We start from the raw sequence: 10,861 nt of genomic DNA on the forward strand, positions 1-10,861 counted from the left end.
ATACTCGAAATTTTCTTAGAAGGTAGGTTTTAAGTATTCTTACCACACACATGAAAAGTAATTATGTGAGGCGATGGATATGTTACTCAGCTTGATCATGGTGATCATTTCACTATCTACATGTATATCAAAACATCAAGTTGTTCACTTTTAAATATATATAATTTTATCAATTATACCTCAATAAAGCTAAAAAATAAGTAGGTAAATCAATAAATTTGGGCCCAGGTGATCCCCCTTTGGTAGTTGAGAGAAGAGTTTCAGCAAAGCCATGTGACTGTCACAATAAAGTGGGCTCCTCTATGGCCAAGTGTAAAAGTTCCTAGTTCTCATCAGGTGAGACAGAACACAACCACAAGTCAGGCAAAACAACTTTATTGGCCAGGCTTGGTGGCTCACGCCTGTAATCCCAGCACTTTGGGAGGCCGAGGCGGGCAGATCACGAGGTCAGGAGATCGAGATCATCCTGGTTAACATGGTGAAACTCTGTCTCTACTAAGAATACAAAAATTTAGCCGGGCGTGGTGGCGGGCGCCTGTAGTCCCAGCTACTCGGGAGGCTGAGGCAGGAGAATGGCCTGAACCCGGGAGGCAGAGCTCGCAGTGAGCTGAGATCGTGCCACTGCACTCCAGCCTGGGTGACAGAGCAAGACTCTGTCTCAAAAAAAAAAAGAAAGAAAGAAAAAAAGCTTTATTACTCACAGGTAGGCAACAAGGATAAACAAAAGCCTAGGACACACAGGGAGCAGGTACCCCAGGGCTTAGGTAAACTGCCCAGGGTCGATGGACCCCTATCTATGCAAGCCCCACGTCACACCTGAGCTCAGGGACCTTGAAACCCAGGTTCCACTCTGGGTTTCTACCCTGGGAGCAACTGGGATCATTTAGTCAAGCATTACAGAACATCCTATTCTTCCAGGAATGAGGTAATAACCCAGATCGTTGCAGACATTTTCTCTTTATTTCAAGATGTTGCATTCTCGGTACTTTGTGCCGAATTGTAATCAAGTTGGAGAAGAGCAGGGACACCTAGCATCATCTGGGGCCCTGACCTCCTGCTCCAAGCTGGGTTTAGGACTAGCTCTTCTACCCATGCTTTTCCCTCCATCCCTCAGTGTCCTGGATCCATAGCCCTGAGCTGCTGCCCATGTGCTGGCTGTAGATCTGCTGTCAGGTCCTGGGGGAAACGGGCATTGTTTCTCAGTGTCCCTCTCTCTTTTCTCTTTATAGAGAATATTAAGCATGTGTCCCAGGCACTGTGCTAAGCACTTTACATGCAGTAGTGATTTAACCCTCACTAGAATCCTATGAGGTAGGTACCAGAGTATTGAGGATGAGCAAGGTTGAGTGGCTTGCCCAACTTACTTAATTAGGGAGCAGAGGAGCTGGGATTTGATTTTAGGTTGGCTGATCCCAAATCCAACTTTCCCAAGTATAGGCCCAGCGTCCAAAACCACAGCTCTGCAGGTTCCACTAGGGGTGTGAGTGGTGGAGGGCTTCCTTTTGTCACATCACACTGGGATCCTGGAATTGTCCATTTGTGTGCCCAGGGCTTTGGGGACGAGACACACTGTTGTTTGTGGCAGCTCTAGGCTATGGTGAGAATTTTATAGGACAAGGACACTTGGTGGGTAAGCAGAGAAGGATACAGCAATGGAAGTAAAAGTTGCTAGCACTTAAAAAAAATCCCATTCTTTCCAATTGAGTTCCATCCTCTACCTATTCCTCAAAATAAATAAATAAATATACATCCCATTCCTTCCTTCCTCTGTCCTCCCTCTTTCCCTTGGGTGATTAAGAGCGAGACTTTGGGGCCAGCTCAGTGGCTTACACCTGTAACTCCAGCACTTTGGGAGGTCAACACAGGAAGATTCCTTGAGCCCAGTGATTTGAAGCTGCAGTGAGCTGTGATCGTGCCACTGCATTCCAGCCTAGGCAACAGAGCAAGACTCTGTCTCTATTTTAAAAAATAAAAAAGCAAGCTGGGTACAGTGGCTCACACCTATAATCCCAGCACTTTGGGTGGCTGAGGTGAGTGAATCACTTGAGGTCAGGAGTTCGAGACCAGCCTGATCAATACGGTGAAACCTTGTCTTTACTAAAAATACAAAAATTAGGCAGGTGTGGTGGTGTGTGCGTAGTCTAAGCTACTTGGGAGGCTGAAACAGGAGAATTGCTTGAACCCAGGAGGCAGAGGTTGCTATGAGCCGAGATCACGCCACAGCACTCCAGCCTGGGCAACAGGGTGAGACTAAATTTCAAAGATCAATCAATCAATCAGGCCTGGTGCAGTGGCTCACACTGGTAATCCTAGCACTTTGTGAGACCGAGGCAGGAGGATCACTTGAGGTCAGGAGTTCCAGACCAGCCTGGTCAACATGGTGAAACACCGTCTCTACTAAAAATGCAAAAATTAGCCAGGCACGATGGCCTGTGCCTGTAATCCCAGTGACTCAGGAGCCTGAGGCAGGAGAATTGCTTGAGCCCAGGAGGTGGAAGTTGCAGTGAGCTGAGATCGTGCCACTGCAGTCTAGCCTGCAAAATAGAGCAAGACTGTGTCTCCATTAAAAATAAATAAATAAAAATAAAGTATAAAACAAAAATTTTTGAAAGATAAATAAATAAATAATTAAATCAGAAAGGACCAGATTTTGAAGTCAGGCACACCTAAGTTAAAATGCTTCTTGACTTGCTGAATAGTGTCTGTTCAGCAAACTAACTAGCATTTCCTACAGTCTGGGGCAGACAATCGTACGGAAGTCTGGAAAAATACAGAACATCAGTGTTTTGAGAACCTTGGACCACTCCTGTTCCTATACCTCAGTCATCAATGCAGAAGCCTGACTTTGCTCTATTAAGATTGGAAACGTACACTGTTGAGTCCCAGTGATGGAAGGAAGGAGGGTCTTTCTTCCTGTGTTAATTGAATAGAGGATACAGTGGTTAGCCTGGATGCCTTTAGGCATCCTTGTCTTTTGAGCAGTTCACCTCAGTAGAAAAGAATCTAAGAAGATCACTGTCATTTAGATCTGCTGACCTATGTGCCTACCCCTTGCAAATGTCTGCTGGGTACTTCTAATTCCACAGGTCATCAGATGCCTGCTTGGTAATATATGAATAATAAAAAAGCTAGTCAGTTCAGTCACTGACTAGCTGTGTGACCTTGGACAAACCACTTAACCTCTCTGGGCTTCACTTCTCTCATCTGCAAAACTGGGACAGTGACAGACACTAGCTCATTGTTATGTGAATCAGGAAATATACACAAGTAAATGCTTAACAAATAGGTAGCTGTTCTGAATCCCTTCTGCTCCCAGTCTGCCCCTCAATAGCTGAGTGACATTGGATAAGATCCTTCTTCTATGGGCCTCAGTTTCCCAATTTGTACAATGGGTGTGATTGACTAGGTCAGCGTTTCCTAAAGTATGGCTCACTGGTGGTAAGCTAGATGATTTTTCGTGGCACAAGGTGAATATTTATTACTTAAAATTATGGATAGATTTTCATGTATAAGAGAAAAAATAAAACTAAGATAGCAAACGTGATTTTGTGGATATTGTTTGGAATGAAGCCAAGTTAAAAGCAGAGATTTAAAATAAAAAGCATGAAGTGAATAATAGATCAAGCGGTACACCAATACAGCAGAAGTTGGGAAGGTGATCCGGATTTGGGGAAGTCTGGGCAAGATAATCTGGCTTTGATTATCTGGCTACCCAAAGAAACTGCAGCTCATGAGTTACTTGCTAGGGGTACCCCTTGGTCCCCCCTATTTTTTTAAGTGACCAGGCCCCTGTAAGCCCCATTGCGAGCAGTTTTGGCTAATGCCTCTTCAGTACACGTTGCAAAAATAATATAAATAACTCATCCTAGGACTTCAAACATGCCACCTGAGATGTATGGTGGAAGATTACAGGTTTCCAAGACGCACCCCCTCCATCATTCCCGTGGCTTAGAGGCTTGCGGGAGAGCGAAGATCAATGCTTTGATTTTATGGGCAGCTGGGCCACGTGACCAGGCCCCAAATCCTTTGCTTTATGGGTTGTTTACACATTCCTGGTGAGAAACGGTTTACATTCTGGGCCCTGAGCGCACTCCTAAATCAGCTGCCGGGTTCCTGCAGTTGGAGGTGAAAGAGATCTGTGTGTCGGTGGGCACCAGGAGGCGAGGGGAGGAACAGAGAGGGGCAGGCTGAGAGGGGCCTGGGGAGGGAGCCCCTCAGGGCCCCGTGTTTCCTGTCTGTGGCACCTGGAACTTATTTCTGAGTCGGCGGGGGGCGCTGTGCAGGGCCTGAGGTGGAGAGGAGCCTGAGGGGCTGCATATGTACCATATACAGGATGTGCTGGGCTGGCACTCCGTGCAGGCACTTGGCTCATGTTAGCTCGCTGGGTTCCTACAACAGCCCTGGGAGGTTGGTGTTATTCCCATTTTCAGATGAGGAATCAGAGACTCAGGGAAGTAAAGCAACCTGTTCCCTATTACATAGCTGAGGAGTGTCAGAGAAGGACACTCAAACCCTGCTCTGACCAAGGCAAAGGCTGTGGTCTCGCCACTCTGCTTTCTTGTCGCTGGGGCTCCAAAGGAGGCGATTTGGGTTGGAACTTAGGAGATGCCTCCTGGAATGGGGAGGGAGGATGAGGTGGAGGTGATTCCTGTCTGGGTTTTGTGACTTGGCCAAGTCACTGTCTGAGAATCCCGGGTCACACAATTGACCTTATGGATCTGGTGCACAAGATCCCCTGGAAATCATCTGGGCAAGTTCAAGGGGACCCAGTGGGCCCCTGCTTGTCCCTCCCCTCCTCATTCCCTCCTTCCTCTTCTTTCTCCCAGTTACCCTTCTCCTCCTACCCCCCCCACCCTGAGAGGGTCCTTACGGTCCATTTGTTTTTCTTGGTCCCAGTTCTGCCCTTGGCAGCTGTGTGGGCTCCTAGGAAGCTGCTCAGATGCTGGGGCAGCTCTCAGCCCCCTGAGTCTTCTCCAAGCCATCCAGCCCCAGTGCCTCAGCAGTTCCCCAAGTGACGTGGCTTCGAGCCCCTTCCTCATCTTGGCTGCTGCCTTCTGAGGTCAGAGCAGGAAGATGACCAATAGTTGGCAAGGGGAGTCAGCAAGCAGCCTGGGTAAGGAATGTTCTTCTCTCTCTGGATCGAGAGGCAGCCAGGAGTTGTGGAAAGTGTTCAGGCTCCAAAGAGGGTGGCACAGACATGGATTAATGCCCTATTTCAACACTGAATCACCTGGCTCAAGGCACTTAACTCTCCCAGCCATGGTTTTCTCCTCTGTAAAGTAGAAGTAACAATTGTAGCAGGCATCCATGCTTTGTGCTGCCCAGCAGCCTTCCACCTTCCACCTGGTATCCCTAGATTCTCGTCGAGGTCCCTTCCTCTCCCACTCTCAGCCTATATGATTTGGGTGTAAGCTCATCCCTGGCTCAGGGACTAAGGTACTGAGCACTTCCCTCAAACTACCCGCTCCCTCCCACAGTAATTGGTTCAGGAATGGGCACTGTTGAGAACAGAACAACCCATGGAGCAGAGCCATGCCAGGAGATGGCATTATTATTTGAGTGTCCGCATTAAGCTGTACCAGAAGCCAGATTCTTTTGACTTTTCAGATAGATACACAGACTAATAAATTCCCTGTGGAAGATGAATCACAAAAATGGCCTCATTTCTCCACTCCTCCCTGTGTTCTCCCACCTTCTTGCAATATGGCTTTACAGCAATTCTTATCAAAAGGTGGGATTTATTTCCTTCCTCCCTGAATTTGGGTTGCTGTTGTGGTTTGCTTTGGCCGATAGAAGGTGGCAGAAGTGATGGAGGGCCAGTTCTGAGCATGCCCTTCCAAGAGCTTTGCACACTTACGTTGGTTCTCTTGGACCAGTGAACAAGCCTGAGCTACCTGCCAGAGGTGTGGAGATCCAGTTGTCCCAGCCAAGGCCATCCTGGACCAACCTACAGTCAGCTAGCTGGAAATGCATGGAAGAGCTCAGCCAAGAACAGCAGAGCTGACCGCAGAGGCTGAGCCCAGGGAGACCACAAGAACCACCCAGCTCGCTGTAGATTCATGACCAAAAATAAATACTTAACTGTTTTTGTTTTTTGTTTTGAGATGGAGTCTCACTCTGTCACCCAGGCTGGAGTGAAGTGGCACAATCTCGGCTCACTGCAACTCTGCCTCCTGGTTCAAGCGATTTACCTGCCTCAGCCTCCTGAGTAGCTGGGACTAGAGGCTCATGCCACCACTCCCAGCTAATTTTTGGAGAATAAATACTTACTGTTTTAAATGTTGCATTTTGGGGTGGTTGATTATGCACCAATAACTGATATATTCCTTGTTTTGCTTAAATTAGTCCTGGTTGGTTTTTCTGTCATTTTCAATTAGAAAATCCCAGGTGATGCAACCTCATAGGACTGCTCTGAAGATTGGACGTGACATTGGCAGAGTGGCTGGCACACTTGGGGAGGAGTCAGTAAACAATAGCTATTGCCATTATTCCCTGTTCATCCTCCCAGCTGCTCCCTCATCCACGTCCTCCAACCATAGGCAGCAAGTCCTCTGCCAGTGTGGATAGTGGAGGTGGGCACACTGGCTGAGGGGTTTCCTGGGTGGCCATGCTGTTGCCACCATGCACTGGGGAGGAGACCAGAGAACCCAAGTTCAGTTCCTGGTCTTCCAGAGGTGAGCCCTTAAGTGCCCCGTGAGCGAATGAGATGCTACTTCACAGGTTGAACGGAATAAAAGTCTTCAACAAGATTTCCCTATGGTTTAGCAACTCCACTTCTGGTATGGGCTGAATTGTGTCCCCGCCCACTCCCCAAAAGTCATGCATTGAAGCGCTAATTCCCAATATCTCAGAATGTGACTGTATTTGGAGCTAGAGGTAATTTTTAAATTACCCTTAAAGAGGTAATTAAGTTAAAATAAGGCCATTAGGGCAGATCCTAATCCAATCTGACTGGTGTCCTTTTAAGAAAAGGAAATTTGGACACACTAAGCCACCAGGGATGTGTGTGTACGGAGAAAATGCTATGTGAGGGCTCAGCAAGAAGGTAGTCATTGCTATTTCTTTTTACCAACCAAAAAGAAAGGCTTCAGGAGAAACCAGCATTGCTAACACCTTGATCTTGGACTTCTAGTTTCCAGAACTGTGAGAAAATTAATTTCTGTTGTTCAAGCCACCCAGTCTGTGATACTTTAATAAGGCAGCCCTAGCAGACTAATACAACTTCCTAACTGTGTAGCTCTAGGCAAGTTACTTCACTTCCTAAATGTCAGTTTCCTCATTATAAAACAAGAATGAAAAAATAGTAGCCATGCCAGAGGGTGTTGTGAAGATTAAATGAGATAGCACGTGTAGCAGAGGTGCCCAGGACCTGACACAGGATAAGAGTAGGGAATATGTTAGCAATCGCTGGTAGCATCTTATTCATTTTAATTTATTCTTTGTTTATTTAGCAACAACTTGTTTATGATGACAAAAGCCATGTGTGTTTACTATTCAAAAATCTTATAAAAATACCAAAAAATGCAAAGTTCTGTACAGTGTCAGCCCCTTTTCCACATATATGTAAACGTTTTAAAAATTACAACCATACCATGCATACTGTCTCCTATCTTCCGTCCTTCCTCCAGCAATAGACCTGCAAACAGTTCTCTAGGGGTTGTTATTCTTTTTTTTTTTTTTTTTTTGAGACAGAGTCTCACTCTGTCTCCCAGGCTGGAGTACAGTGGCCTGATTTCGGCTCACTACAACCTCCGCCTCCCGGGTTCAAGTGATTCTCCTGCTTCAGTCTCCCGAGTAGCTGGGACTACAGGCGTCCACCACCACACTCAGCTAATTTTTGTATTTTTAGTAGAGACGGGGTTTCACCATATTGGCCAAGCTGGTCTCAAACTCCTGACCTTGTGATCCGCCTGCCTCAGCCTCCCAAAGTGCTGGGATTACAGGCGTGAGCCACCGCCCCCAGCGGGGTTGTGATTCTTAAATGCCCATTACTCTCTCACTTTGCTGGAAAGGCAGAAAGGGGAAACTAAATGTGAGTTTCAAAGAGAATGACTCTGCTTCCTTTGGGGAAGCTGTTGGCCTCCCTCATTATGGGGCACCAGCCCTTCATACCCCTTCCTGGAGATATTGGTTGGAAGAGGTCCCTGTACATCCCTCCCCAGGCTGGTGCCCAGGCTCTTCCCAACACCCCTCCACCACGCTCACCCCTCATTCCCACTTTCCTCCCCTGTTTTCCTGTCCTGTCCCTCCCAGGTGTTAAATGGGGGAAATTTCAGTCTGGAGTGAATGTTTACAGCTTACTTGAAACCCTTAAAAATAAAAATTCATCATAAACTGACAGATCCTTAAATTTAACTGTGCAAACAGTGCCGCTATAATATTTAAGCTCCGCTTGAATGGATGTTCTATCAAAACCACATGGGCTCCCACCTGGTTCCCTCTCTGCGATGCTGGAATTGGAGGAAATGCTGGTGGGATGTTTATTTGGGCTGAAGGCACAGACCTGCTTACTCTGGGTTACCTTTTTTATGGGTGCCTTCATGTGACAGCCCTGGGCCTTGGGCCGCATGGAGTTCCTCTGGAGACACAGTGAGCAGGAACAGTGCAGGATTCAGACTTGCCTGGTTTGAATCTTGGTTCTGCAAGTGACTAGCTGCGTGACCTTCAGAACTTTACCTGTCCTCTCCATGCCTCAGTTTCCCCATCTCTAAAATGGGGGGAGGTGTGATAACAGTTCCTCTTTATCAGAAAACTAGATGAGTGGCCGGGCGCAGTGGCTCAAGCCTGTAATCCCAGCACTTTGGGAGGCCGAGACGGGCGGATCATGAGGTCAGGAGATCGAGACCATCCTGGCTAACCTGGTGAAACCCCATCTCTACTAAAAAAAATACAAAAAAAAAAAAAAAAACTAGCCGGGCAAGGTGGCGGGCGCCTGTAGTCCCAGCTACTCGGGAGGCTGAGGCAGGAGAATGGCATAAACCTGGGAGGCAGAGCTTGCAGTGAGCTGAGATTCGGCCACTGCACTCCAGCCTGGGCGACAGAGCGCGACTCCATCTCAAAGAAAAAAAAAAAAAAAAAAACTAGATGAGCTAATTTGTGTGACACAGAATACCTGGAATATAGTATGTCCTCAATAAACTCTGCGTGTGTGTGTGTGTGTGTCTGTGTGTGTGTGTGTCTATGTGTCTGTGTGTGTCTGTGTGTGTGTGTGTGTCTGTATGAGAGAGAGAGAGAGAGAGAGAGGAGAGAGAGAGAGAGTGGGAGGGAGAGGGCGGGCGTGTGCTCAGGTGCAGTTGATCTAATTCCTGAGTTTATGACACACGGTCACCACTGGTCTGCGCAAAGTCAGGCTCTTACTATGTTGATTCCTTCTCCTTTACCCTCATTTCCCTTGCCATTCTCTGTCCATCCAAGACAACCATTTTAGTCCATTTTAGAGATTTTGGGGGTATATATCCTTGACAAAATGGAATGTTGTTTTGTCTTTCATATGATCTTTTATTGACCTGAGAGTGTGTTACAGATTTTATTGTTTTGCTTTTATTTGTTTGTTTTTTCATTCAGAATGATGTTCTAAACACCCACGTGTGTTGCACTGTGTACGAATCTCTCTCTTCTAACTGTGGTTGGTACAACATGTTGTGCCTCCAGCACGCTCAACCATCTGCTCCTTAACTGATGGACTCCAGATTGCCCCGACTCGGTCCCACAAAGAAAATTGCTTTGGAAATAACCGGACATGTCCTTTATGAACCTGTGTGAAAATTTCATTAGAATATATGACTGGAGAAAAACAACAGATGCTGGTGAGGCTGCGGAGAAAAGGGAACGCTTACGCACTGTGGAAAACCGTTTGGAGATTTCTGAAAGAACTTGGAACTATCGTTTGACCCAGCAATCCCATTACTGGGTATATATCCAAAAGAAAATGAATCATTCTACCAAAAAGATACATGCACTCGTATGTTCATCACAGCACTATCCACAATAGCAAAGACATGGAATTAACCAACGGATTGGCTAAAGAAGATGTAGTACATATACAGGACGAAATGCTACCCAGCCATAAAAAAGAATGGAATCACGTCCTTTGCAGTGACATGGATGTAGCTGGAAGCCACAATCCTACATAAATTAATGCAGGAACAGAAAACCAAACACTGCATGTTCTTACTTATAAATGGGAGCTAAACTTTGGGTACTCATGTACATAAAGATGGCAGCAATAGACACAGAGTGGGGTGAGAGGGAGAAGCACAGAGAAAACCTATTGGGTACTATGTTCACTACCTGGGTGATGAGCTCAGTCATATCCCAAACCTCAGCATCACACAATATACCCATGTAACAAATCTGCAAATGTACCCCCTGAATCTAAAGAAAAAGTTGAGATTATTTTTTAAAAATACATATTTAAAATTAAAAATACAAGCAAAACAGAATCTTTGACTAAGAATGAGTGGTCAGATAATATGTATGCACATACCTAATTTGATTAAGAACTGTAAACTGCTAACTCATCCCTTTGGCCAATTTTTTTATTCAGGTTCATTTTCTTGTTAATTGTCAAGAGTTCCTTTCTATTCTTGTTAGCTTCTGACAAAGCAAATTATCTTCCTTTCATCTGTCATCTGTTTACTATATCTCCATTATTCTTCATTGATGAAATTATCAATTTTGATATATTCATACTGTTTTTTCTTACATTGAGTGTTTTTAGCTTTACGTTGCTTTCATTGAGTTATAATTTAAATACAAAAGAATATGTAGAGTGTTAAGTATACAGTTGGATGAGTTTGGACAAGCATCTACACTCATGTAACCACTACCACAGTAAAGATATACAACATTTTCACCACCC

The sequence above is a fragment of the Trachypithecus francoisi genome, unplaced genomic scaffold (assembly GCF_009764315.1).
Source record: "Trachypithecus francoisi isolate TF-2019V2 unplaced genomic scaffold, Tfra_2.0 Lachesis_group2, whole genome shotgun sequence".
NCBI classification, from domain to species: domain Eukaryota; kingdom Metazoa; phylum Chordata; class Mammalia; order Primates; family Cercopithecidae; genus Trachypithecus; species Trachypithecus francoisi.